At 43.0% G+C, this 11,889-nt stretch overlaps 1 long non-coding RNA gene across 1 annotated transcript; it reads right to left on the reverse strand.

Moving 5' to 3' along the window:
* Nucleotides 1–6,563: 6,563 nt before the first annotated feature.
* Nucleotides 6,564–11,590, reverse strand: LOC120410606. The gene is made up of 2 exons (XR_005602906.1): nucleotides 11,479–11,590; nucleotides 6,564–7,835 (listed from the first exon to the last, which is right to left on the reverse strand). It is a non-coding gene; the product is annotated as an uncharacterized LOC120410606 (long non-coding RNA).
* Between the last annotated feature and the right edge of the window lie 299 nt (nucleotides 11,591–11,889).

Below are 11,889 nucleotides of genomic sequence, written 5' to 3' on the forward strand. Positions count from 1 at the left end.
CTGTTTTCTGGTCTCTATTAGACAGAAATTAAAGAGTTTTTAATCCATGGGAAGGCAAAATTTGTCTGCAAATTTGAGAGATTACATGATGGAAGACAATGTGAGATTGTCATCTCTCCAGCAACAGCATGAGAAAATATTTGGAGTTCCTACGTACACCAGCAAAAGTTTACATGATAAATCAGTAGCTTGAGTGCTTCCAGAATCCTGGTACAGATGAATGTGTTGAAACTATTGTTTCTGTTGTCTTTTTAATGCTACTGGGAAGCTTTTTGTGGTAAAGCAACAGCTATTGCCAGCTACATTATTACAGTCTCAGTCTAACATCTGCAATTACTAGGGAGTAAACGGTTCGCATCCCATATGAAATATAAAAAAAATGAGGAACAGATTTCGCTATTATTCTCCCTCTCTGCGAATTCTGTGACATTTTTTAGTGTTTAATCGTGCCTGGGCAGTTTAAAGGGTCTGGGAGCAAAGGAAGCCAAAGGGCTCATTTACAATTAGTGATGGCTAAACATCAAAAATAAAAGAAGGAAAAAAAAAAAGGAGGGGGAAGAATTTGGTGGTTCAGAAAAATTTCAGATGATAATCAGGAATCTATGGAAAATCTCTCTAGAGATCACATTTTATTGGTTTCTTCTTCTGTATTCTCTTCATCCCAAGGTGCTGCTTCTCCCTTTCCGTGCAGCTCTCCCTCTCCAGACCTCCAGCAACCCCCTCTTAACAGCACCATCCACCACCCCACTCTGTACATTTTCTTCCTCACACAGAGCTGGGAGGAGATCCCACCGTAAAGATCCATCCAACTTGCTCATTTCCTTGCTTCAAAGCCCTCCTTTAACATTTTCTTCTGCCACAACGCCTGCAAGGAACAATAAAATCCATAAAAAGTTGCATTTCCTGGCATGAGGAAATAATTTTGCCAATATTTATGAACAGTATTGACTTCGGTGTGGTTGCTCAGAGAGCAAAGGGCACCAACAATGCCAAAAATTGATCTTTTGCCTTATTTTAGGTGCTTTTAGGATGCGCTCTGCTGCACAAGAAGCTGGACCTTGTGATCCCTCATCCTTCTGGGATCTTTTGGGCCTTTCAGTGAGAGACATGGAGCTTGCTCCTAGCTCTCCTGGCACAGTGTGTCCTTGAGGCAAGGCTTCATTTGTGGGGAAGCCCAAGCCAAGTAGGGTGGATTCCAGCCTTTAAAAAATATATGAAAATCTGCTTTTATGGAGCTGCCAAGATGTGTTGCTTCTGTGTTTCCATGGCAACCCCAGGCAGGCATTGGCCAGCGAGCCCTCGCCACGATGCCGCGAGCCCCAATTTCATCCTGGATATTTCCAATGCCAAAAGCTATTCCAGAAGCAGCCAATGCAGGCTTTAACACACACAGGATTTCCAAAACGCTTTCACGTCTTCAAAGCACTGTGCAAACAGGAGCTAATTAAACTTTAATTAATGTCTCAACAGGTAAAAGATTTCTCATTTTGCTTTTAGCTGATGCTCATTCATGGCCAATGGAAATCATCTATGACCCCAAACAAAACACTTTCAGGGTAAACAGACTCTGATTTGCTGCATACATTTAACTAAGAGCTGAGTGAACACTTTTTTGGTAACTGTATTTACTTACCCATTTTTAAAAAAGAAATATGATTTCCCTTTTTTTTTTTCCTTCCCTGCACAAATATAAATAAATAGCAAGCTGGAACGAAATGACAGAATATATGTAAAACAGAGGGGAAAGGTTAAATACCAATGTGAAATTGGGCATTAAAACAAAAGTCCATTCTCGGGGTGTAAACCCTTTCATCAAAAGTGTTTACAGCTTATTTTTGTAATGTGAGTCTAAGTGGATAACGTAGCACACAGCAAGGGGCTGTGCATAAATACGGCCCTGTTTGTGATTTTAAAAATCATAACATTCTTTGAAATATGAAAATCCTGAGTCTTGATACAATCCATATTATTGAACTGATGCCAGCCACCTCCATGGATTTGATTAGCTTGCAGCAACGCAGGGATTTGATAGAGACCTGATTTAAGAGTACAGCCTTCGTAGGGTGGCGATGAAGCGACACAAACTGGGCAAAGATTCCAAAAGGTGAGGTTTGCTTCCTCCTTCCCTGCTCTAGCTTCAATGGAAGTGCTCATTCTTCAAGTTCTTTGGAGAATCTGCTCATTTAAGACCGAAGAGATGTTTCCAGATTCAAGAAGGGCCTGAGAAACTCAAAGTAAAACCTTCATTCTGCAAGATTAGCAAGAAAATGTTCTGGTGCCTAGAGGAGACCTGAGGTCTCCTCTGCACACCTGCTCTTTTTCAGTCCAACATGTCAGTGTTAAAAGCTTCTTTCACTTGTTCATGGCCAAAACCAAATCTTGGCACAACAGGTTTGTCAAAGACCTCTCCTTGCTTCACCCATGGAAACATCCAGGGGCAGATCCAGCTGAAGATGTCAGGTTGGATGAGGCTTGGAGCAACCTGCTCTAGTGGAAGGTGTCCTTGCCCAACTGCAGTGGGCTTGGACCAAGAGAATTTTTATGGTCCCTTCCAACCCAAACCATTCTATGATTTTATGATGCTCTGTCCCTGCTTATTGCAGGGGGTTTGGACTAGATGACCTTTAAAGTCCCTTCCAAATCAAACTATTCCATAATTCTAGGATTCTAGGATTCTGAAATTCAATCTGCTGCATGATTCCTGCTGGAAAAGAAACCACCAAGGACACCTCAATTAGGTGGACACACTGGAGTGTAGAAGGACTTGCTCTCAGCCTCTGCTGATGGAAGTGGTTTTGTGAAAGGAACATGGATCCCAGCGCCAGGGAGGAATTCCATGTTATGCTGCCTCTGCCAGCTCTAAACATCTCCCAGTATGAGAGCTGGGCCTTACGGTGGTGTGGACATTCCCCAGTTCATATGGACTCCACCTGTGGTTTGGGTGCACCACAAAGACAACACGGGAATTCTCGCCCACATTTGGGCACCTCGCTGGGAATTCTGGTCAAAAACCACTTCAAGAAAGCTGGACTTGGACCAGCTCGTCCTACATGGGCTGATGTTTGTGCTGGGAATGTAAATGATGCTCCTTCCCTCTTTTATCACACCTTGTGCTCTCCAGGCTGCAGCACATTGGGGGTTGTTCTGGCAGGGTTTGCTGAGAAATATTTTGAAAACCTGGAAAGATGGAAGACTCAGCCCTAAGCCCTCAGAAACCCGTGTTCTTTTGTGACTGAGCTTTCTGGATGCACTCACCGCATTTTTAACAACGAGACCATTGGCAGAGTTTTCTAAAATCGTTGGTTTCCTGCACCAGAAAACAAAGAGAGCCAAACCCTTTCCATTGAGTTCGATTGTTCTTGTTCCTTGCTTTGCTGCAGGAAGCACGAGAAGCCAATATCTTTAATAGCTGGGATCCGAGCAGCTTTCTCACATCTCCTTGATGTTTTTTTCAGATCAATTTATATAAAACATTTTGCAAATTCTGGTCAAGTTTACCATTAGGAACAATTCCTGTTATTCATTCAACGTTTTCCTTTGTTTAATTTAATGGGATTTCTCTGAAATTTCTTCTTATGCCAATCAAAAAAATGCCTTTCCTTTCCTGGTGGTTTACAGCCCTCATATACATGCAGACAGTTATCATATCCTCCCTTAGTCATAATTTGGCCAATTTAACCATATTTAGGTATTTTAATATTTTCTCGTAAGCCATTCCTCTTCATTATTTTTATTACTTTTAAAGAATTCTTTTTATTTTTCCTTCTCTCATCTCTCCCAGAGCTGTCTCTGGGGTGTTGATTCCTTGCTGAGGCTCCCAGAGTGGAGCAGCACTCATGAAATAAGATGATCACCATGAGGATAGTTTGGGCTTTCCAAACTATGTTATCTCCGTAGTGGATTCAGATCCGTCTCTCCTTCTGGATCCTCATAAAGGACAAGTTTTCCACTGCCATATCCTACAACCAGCAGAGATCAAATGTTCTCCTCAGTGGTGGTCACATATCCCTTCATGCATGGAGACTTTTTCTGCTGGAGGTGACTTACTCTGAGTTTTTGAAGCTTTACCAGTAATTCAGCTCCTGTGTTCTTCCCAAATGTTTCCCCCCATCTGCAAGTCCAATGCACGTTTTGTTTGCTGCATCTTGCAATGTATCCATGAAAAAATTTGATAAAGTCAGGCTTAATGCACTTTCCTCTGCAAACAGCACCTCCTTCATCTCCTCAAACTTCATCAGACTTTATCCTGGTTTGTGGTATCCCAGCCAATGCAGAGACCACAGACAAGTACTCATATCCAGGCCAGACTGAGTCAAGCTTTCAAATAAGATTTTATGGGACTATCAAACGCTTCACTAAAACACAGAGATATTTGCCCAGAAACCATCGTAGCTGTTTTAATCTTCCTGGCCAGGCAATTAGAGATGGAGGAGCTGCTCACACGATTGTGAATATCTCTTATGGAGGTTTCTCCTAGTTTAGAGCCAGAAGGAATGTTTTCAACTGAGCTTTCCTCCCTGCTAAAATGCCCTGAGCTCCAAGAGCTGTATCAGTACCCCAGAGCTGTTTGGTAGCTGGAGGAAATCTGGGCACAGCTCCTCAAACTGTGATTTTCAGATGCAAAGTAAAGTTAGCCTGGTCACCAAATCAACTTTGTCAGTGCCCTGCAGTGCATTAACTACCTCTGTTTGTCTCTTGGTGGCCCTGCACAGGTTGTTGGAGCCAAGACTGGCAGATGAGACTTGACGTCCACCCATGTGGACCTGACCCTATAGCACCTGTGGGCTGCCCTGGGTCACCTCAACCCAGAGCAAAGGAAATAAGGACTGGGAAAGGAGAAGCTCAAGACCTGAGGCCGCTCTGTGTTGGCTTGTCATCACCTGACTTAATAGTTAACATTATTATTACATTTAAGAGAGAACATAAGGAATGCATTTGTCTGGAATTACTTATCACTTGGAAGTCTGGGCTCACAAGGAGATATGAACAGCTTTAGCAGGTCAGGCTGGAAGCCCATGCCAAATAACCTCCTATCTGCAACAGTAGTGAGAGCCCAGCAAAGAGTACAAATGTAGGTCAGTCCTACAGCGATACTTCCCCCCCAAATACTTGCCCAACCTACAGTGGTTTCTGGCTCAGGCACTTTCTGAACCAGACATGGAGCCTTTCTGTTTAATACAAAACCCAGATGGATTTTAAAAACCTCTGATGAGTTTTTCTTTCATGAATGCATCCAGTAAACTTTTAACACTCCCAGGATCCCGTGGCAAGGAGTTCCACAGGATGACGAAGCATGGAGTGGAGATTGCTCCTGCTTGGTGGGAACTGCCAGCCACCAGCTTCATTTCATGCTTCTGAGTTCTGTGTTAGAGGCAAAACCAGCAAACCGCTGCTCACTATTCTCTCCTTGTCATTCCTAATTCCTGAGAAGGCCATCAGATCCTCTCACTCGTCTCTCTTCTGGCTGAAGAAACAGAGTTCATTTAATCGTTCTCACACTGAAGACTGAGTCTTTAATTATCCTTGGCGCCGTCCTCTAAGTGTGTTCCAGTTGGACTGCTTCCTTTGGGAGCTGGGAGATTTCAGGTGTTCCAGGTGGAGATGCACCAAAGGTTTATAAAATAACACTCTATCTATCTATCTATCTATCTATCTATCTATCTATTATCTATCTATCCCTTCTTCATTTCTTAATAATTCCTAACATTTACTTTACTTCCTGAGAGTTACAAGTCCAAACTATTTCCCAGGATAATCACCCTCAGAGCTCTATCTCTCCTCAATGATTAGAGTTAGTTTAGAGTGTAAGAGTCAGGGTTACTTTAGAGGATTCCCAGCACCCTCCTCCCCTGTGTCCATCACTTGACATTTATCTATCCTGAATTTCACCTGACGTTTTCTCACTCAGCCATGGACTTCCAGATGGATTTTTGGCATTTCATCGCAGTCACCTTTCATCTTTAGTCCTTGAATAATTCAGTATTACCAGCAGGGTGGACTCATCAGTCTGTCTCCATCCTCAGATGGAGATTTCTTCTCCATTTTTCCTTAGTTTGACACTGGATCCTAATCCATCTGTCAAGTAGAGTGACCCATACAGAACTGTGCCATTAGTGACTGCTGAAATGCCTTGGAAAGCATCTTTCCCTCCCAGGATGAGTGATGTGGGAAGAGAAGTAGAAAGAAATTTCCTCTTATTCCTGGAAATAAATGACAATTGTTCTAAAAGTCTGCAGACGTCTGGCTATTACATCATCCGAGGCTCTGCAGTTTCCAGCTAGCAGTCCCTTAACAAAGGAGATGCATTTCCTTCAAGGAATTCCACCATTTACACATCTGATATTAATTCTTACTGGGCAAAAACAAGAATAGGCACAAGTGACTTTTCCAGTTGGTGTTTACTCTTTCCCAGGCCGCAAAACATCCATTGACTGTGAAACTTCAATTTGCTGCATAACAAATGCCTGCTTTTGTAATAGGCTAATAAAGCTGTTTCACAAATAACAGCACGAGAAGCTGCAGATGCTGACCTAAAAAAAACCCCCAAATAAATATAAGCAACATTAGGGTTTAATTCGATTATTTATTAAATATTTATCACAGTATCTGGGAATGGCAGGAATTTCATTCTGCCCAGCTGGTCATTCTGAGATGTTGAAGCCAGCAAAGGGATGGCAAGAGGGAGATCTTGTGCCTCCTGGGAGCTCTAAATCGCACTTCGAGGCTGGAATTTGGTTCTTTGCTCCTATTTCACCATCCCTGAGGAAAGGAAGGTGTTTCTTTGCTCACTTACATGGGGGAAAGTTTTTTTTTGAAAATGTGGAAAGCACAGAAATCTGGATTGTCAGTAGCCCTGCCCAAGCTTGGTGGTTATAAATAAAATGAGCCAGGAGAAAATCCTTGGTCCTGAGGTGTCAGGGCTTGTAGCCCTTGGGATGATCCCTGGGATGCAGGCATTCCCTGGGAGCACTACTCTCATCCCCATGTTCACCCAGCCCACCTCATGCAGATTTTCTGGACGGGCAGAAAATGTGGCTGAGCACAGAAGGGAATATTTGGGCCGGGAAAGGGAGTTAGATGCTGATTACTGAGTAAATATTGCCCCCTTTGAAGCGAGCAGGTCTGTGTTTGGGCAGGATCAGATACTCTTTGCTCACAGTTTGAGGCACATCATGAGTTATTTTGTATTCCTGCCATTGGGAACATGATTTCACCGCAGCCCATTGCAAAGGGCCAGCTGAGGTAAAGGGCAGGGAAAGGCGTTGGGATGCAGATGCCCTATGGCCACAGCCTGTTGTCCAGCTGGAAAATCCCTAATTTCTGCTATAACACAACCCAGCCATCAGACATTTTCCAGGGCAACTGCTGGGTGGGGAGGACAGGGACATCTGGATATTACCAGGGAAGCTCTCTCTGCCATGAACCATCCTCATTGCTCCTTTATGGAGTCTGAGAAGCTGAGATTTGAGCTTTATTCCTGCCTGGGAAGGCTTTATTTTTTCCCTTTCTCCATATTCAGTGTGGTAATAAAGTCAGGACACGAGGAATCTGGTCAATGTTGTGTTCCACCCCTGCCACACACGCCAGTGCCCTGTGTTTAAAGGCTGTATTTTGGAAATAAACCTTTTTTTCCTATCGTTTGTCCAAATCCTCATATTTTTCCTAAGCAGCATCTGTTGCAGGGAGAAGTCAGTGGGTGTCAGTGTCATTCAGGATCAGACCAGGACAAGCAGGGCTCTCCTACGTCAGAGCTTTTCAGGGTTTTACCACATTTGGATGCAGCGCGGATCAGGGATCTGGCACGAATTGTTCTTCCGCATCTTCTGTCAGTGTCACTGAGATAGAAAACAGAAAGCACCAGCCTGCAATAAACTCCCAGATGTGCTAAGTACCACACAATGGAAATCCTTTCAGCAAACTGTCAGGAGGAAGAGACTTCACTGGGAGTAGGGAAGGGCAGCTGCCTCTGCTGGATTTGGCAGACTGGGTTTTACAGCTGCTCCCCACCCCATTACAACCCCATTTATCTGCTCCGTGCCCATCCCTGTCCTGCCCCTGCTGCAGACAGAGCTGTGCTGAGCTCAGGATAAGGAGCTTCATCCTCTCCAGGGGTGCTGGAGCTGTGATAACTCCACCAGTGCTGAGGGCAGTTTCTGAGAGTTTAAGGGTTTTTGGAGATGTTGTAACAAAATCTTTCTGCTCATGTGAGGACAGCTTTTTTAAGCACAAAAAAAAAAAATCAGATATTTGACATTTTCTGAGTTGCCACCCTCCAGAAGGAACAGCCACTGCCTGGGTCAGGATCAAGTGCACTGGACTAAGGGAAGGAAAGGACATAACTGTGGCCCTAATCCTGCTGGAAGCATTTCCATGCCATGCTGAACACTTGGCTGCTCTGCCCTCAGCTGAGCTACCAACAGATGTGTTTTTTATGGCCACAGATAACTTTCTTCTGAACACGAAACCCCAGAGATAAAAAGGCCTTTATTTACAAGTGGTGGAGCAGAGAGGTTGCAAACTGCATCCCTGAGCCAGCCAAGATTTCTGTCCAGGGGTGGGAGAGGGGTGGGAAGTCAGTGGTGTTGGAAATAATACACCACATTTTGCCCCTGGCACTTCTGGGCTCGTTTGCACTCTTTCCACTGGGCTCTGTGAATTTCTCCTGCACGGAAAGAACAGAAATTAAGTAGAATCCAGCTTTTCACTTATCCCAGGCATGTTTGATTCTTAAAAATCTCTTTAAATGATTTTTTGGGGTGGCTCACATGACTTGGAAAGTCCTGGGACATGGATCAGGGAGAGAAATCCTGCAGTGCCAGCTTCTTTGGTACAAAGGGATGAGACCCCTGTGTGCTCCCAGCTGTGGTGGAAAATCCCAGAAGATTTGTGGGCTCATAAATGGCATTATCTGCAAATAACTGCACCCACCCTGAAAAAAATTCCTTTTATTTTGGGGGGAGGGGGGCATTTAGAGTTGCATCTTTAAAGCTCCCTCTCTGAAAAATGAGTTGAAGGAGGTTCCTTTCACAGGTCTACACTCCAATTATTCCTGTAAACTCATCTAGCTGGGAGCCATCCCTTTTTGCTTCTTTACATGTAGAAATAAGGGAAAGGCTGAGCAGGGAGGCTGTGAATCCCTGTCAAGTAAGAATAGCAGCATCAGTAAGAGCTCTTCAATCAGGAGGACTTGCTGCCCTCGCTCCCAGGAGGGAATGTTCCCGGGAATGCCACGTTCCCAGCAGGAACAGCCTCATTTGCATTATGGCAGGACATGGAGACGCAGGTTGGGTTGGAAGTGTTGAGCAAACCTGGTGTGACAACATGGGCCTTGTTTCCAGACCCTGCTTACACTGAGCTGACCCTTTCCAGACCCTCCTCCCTGCTCCCAATGGAAGCTTTGTGGGAAGGAACACGGAACCCCACTGCAAGGAATAAAGGTAGAAGAGCAAGAGAGAAAATAAGGCAAAAAGCATCTGAACCGTCACTGCCTCCAGAACTCCTGTAATCCCTCAGACTTCTCTGTTTTCTAATATGGTAGTGAGATTTCAGGGTATCCCATTAATCATCAAATTGTGGAATGGGCTCTTTTATAGATAATATCACTGTCTATTTTAAAAAAACCAATACAATCAGAGTCAGGTTCAAAATCTGTTGTTTTTCTACACAAACACACAGTGTTTTATTAACTCAGGGGTGAGAAATCAGCTGACACGGGCTGTGTTAGCCACAAACCACTGATAAATCCAAAGTACACGGAGGAAAATATCATTATCAGACCAAATTACACTCTCCAACTACAGGCTAAATTATTCCATGATTCCTGATTTTGCAAGATGATAAAATTCATGTTCTTGTGAAAGTTCATCCTCCAGTGCTCAGCTCCAAATCCCTTTACAGCAGCTAGAAATGAGTCATTAACTCCAACCCGGCTTGGATCAGGCTCCTCTCTGGGAAACTCCTTAAAAAATGATGGGAGTTTGCATATGGATAATCCTCAGAAATCATCTCAGTGTTTTATTTGTACACTCGTGTAAAACCTGAAATGCAGGGAAGCTGATCTTTTCCCAGGAGACAGAAAAATAAGGAGAATATTGTATCCTAGTAGAATAATCAATCTTCCTTGTGGGATGAACATTTCAAATCAGAGGAATAATTTACCGTAGGTAATGATTTAGGAGCACAGATCCCACAAGAGATAATAGGATTTCACTTTGAATTTAACAATATTCCTTTAAAAATGCTTCCTCTGATTATAAAGCTGCTCTTATGGGTGCAATGTTTGTGTAGTAGGTATAAAAAGAGAAAGGGTAATGAGCTCTAATTAAAAAAGCAGAAAATATTATGCATTTCAACGAATAATTCAATATATTTTCTTTGTGTTCAGCTTGAAGGTTATTTAACAATCATTTGAAATTATAAGGCTATTTTTTTTAGGATTTGAGGGTTTTTTTGGTAAAACAAAATAAAAAATTAAGATATATATCTTTTGCTGCAAGAACTAAGCCATTGAGTACAACAATGTTGTACAAATTGCAGACAACTGAAAGCAAGTTCATAATAAAATATAAATACAGAGCTAAAAGTTTCTCCTTTTCAGGAATAAGTCTGATGTCATATATACAAATATCAAATCACTATTAATGACTTTTTAAAGTACTGTGCCGTGATTTTAGAATGGAACTGATGCCTACAACCTTGACGGGAATATAATCTCTTTACTATCATTTTTATCACTATAAAACACTGGTTTTAAATGCTATTTTGTACTGAGAAGAATATTTTACAATGTTAGATTTCCATTTATCTTGTGGCTCTTAATGCGTTCTGTGATTTACGACCCATTTTGTTTTTCAGATCGGGAGTTCTGCGCTTCAAAGAAATTTTTTGCCAACGTTGTTATTCCCTGCTAAAACTCCATTTCAGTGGTAATGTATTTTTAAAGAGTGAAGCCCAAGAGCAGAAATAGCACAGATTTTTTTTTTTGAAATCTATACAGCCTTGTATAGTTTTCATGTACAGCCCAACATTCATCATCATCTCCCTGCTGCTTTAGGACCATTAATGTTATTATTCCCTTCTTTTTCTGCTAGGTAGGAATATTAATGAGATATCATTTCCCTGCTTCTGTAAAAATCTCTCTCCTGTTGCTTGTTCAGTGGATAAAACCTCCAAAGTCGGTGAGTAGTGAGACCACTGCTGAAACCCCATCCCCTGAACCCAGCTCTGTAAACTCACAAACCACGCTTCACATTTCACCCCTGCTCCCTCGCTTTGCCTTCAGCTGCCCCCAAATTTAAGGAGCCAAAATTCCCCCCATCCCACCCGTTTTGTCGTCAAAGCATCCAACACTTTACTGAGGCGGATCAGAAGAATCACCACAAACAAACAAGCGGGCAAACTGATTAAACCCCGCCGAAAAAAGCCTTCTTAGTCATCAGATTTCCTGAGACTTTTCCCCTCTCTTGCTGCTCTACTTACTTGTAATTATGTCTGGGGCCATTCCTTCCTATTCCACGGGATAAACTGGAATATTCTGCTCGGCAGTTTTGTCTCTAGCCCTTTAAACACCAGAGACCTTAGAAGCAAACAACCTTTTTTTTCTGCCTGTTATGAAATTTTAATGATCTTCCAAGGCTCTTGAAATCAAACCAACTTTCTTCCCTCCCCCTGCCCCAACAACTTGGCTCCTTTCTACCTTTTGTTTCAGAACTGTGCCCAAACTAAATATACCAAGTCAGGAGGGAACTACAGCTTTAAAACAGGGGTTAAAGTGGCCCTTGTTTTTCTGCACCTCTTCCCGCTCCTGGAAAACACGGGATTTTGCTTGGGGAGCGTTGGAAAAAAGCAGGTTGGGGAGTGGAAAGCAGAGCAGGGATGCGGTCTCTGCGC

The sequence above is a fragment of the Corvus cornix genome, chromosome 11 (assembly GCF_000738735.6).
Source record: "Corvus cornix cornix isolate S_Up_H32 chromosome 11, ASM73873v5, whole genome shotgun sequence".
NCBI classification, from domain to species: domain Eukaryota; kingdom Metazoa; phylum Chordata; class Aves; order Passeriformes; family Corvidae; genus Corvus; species Corvus cornix.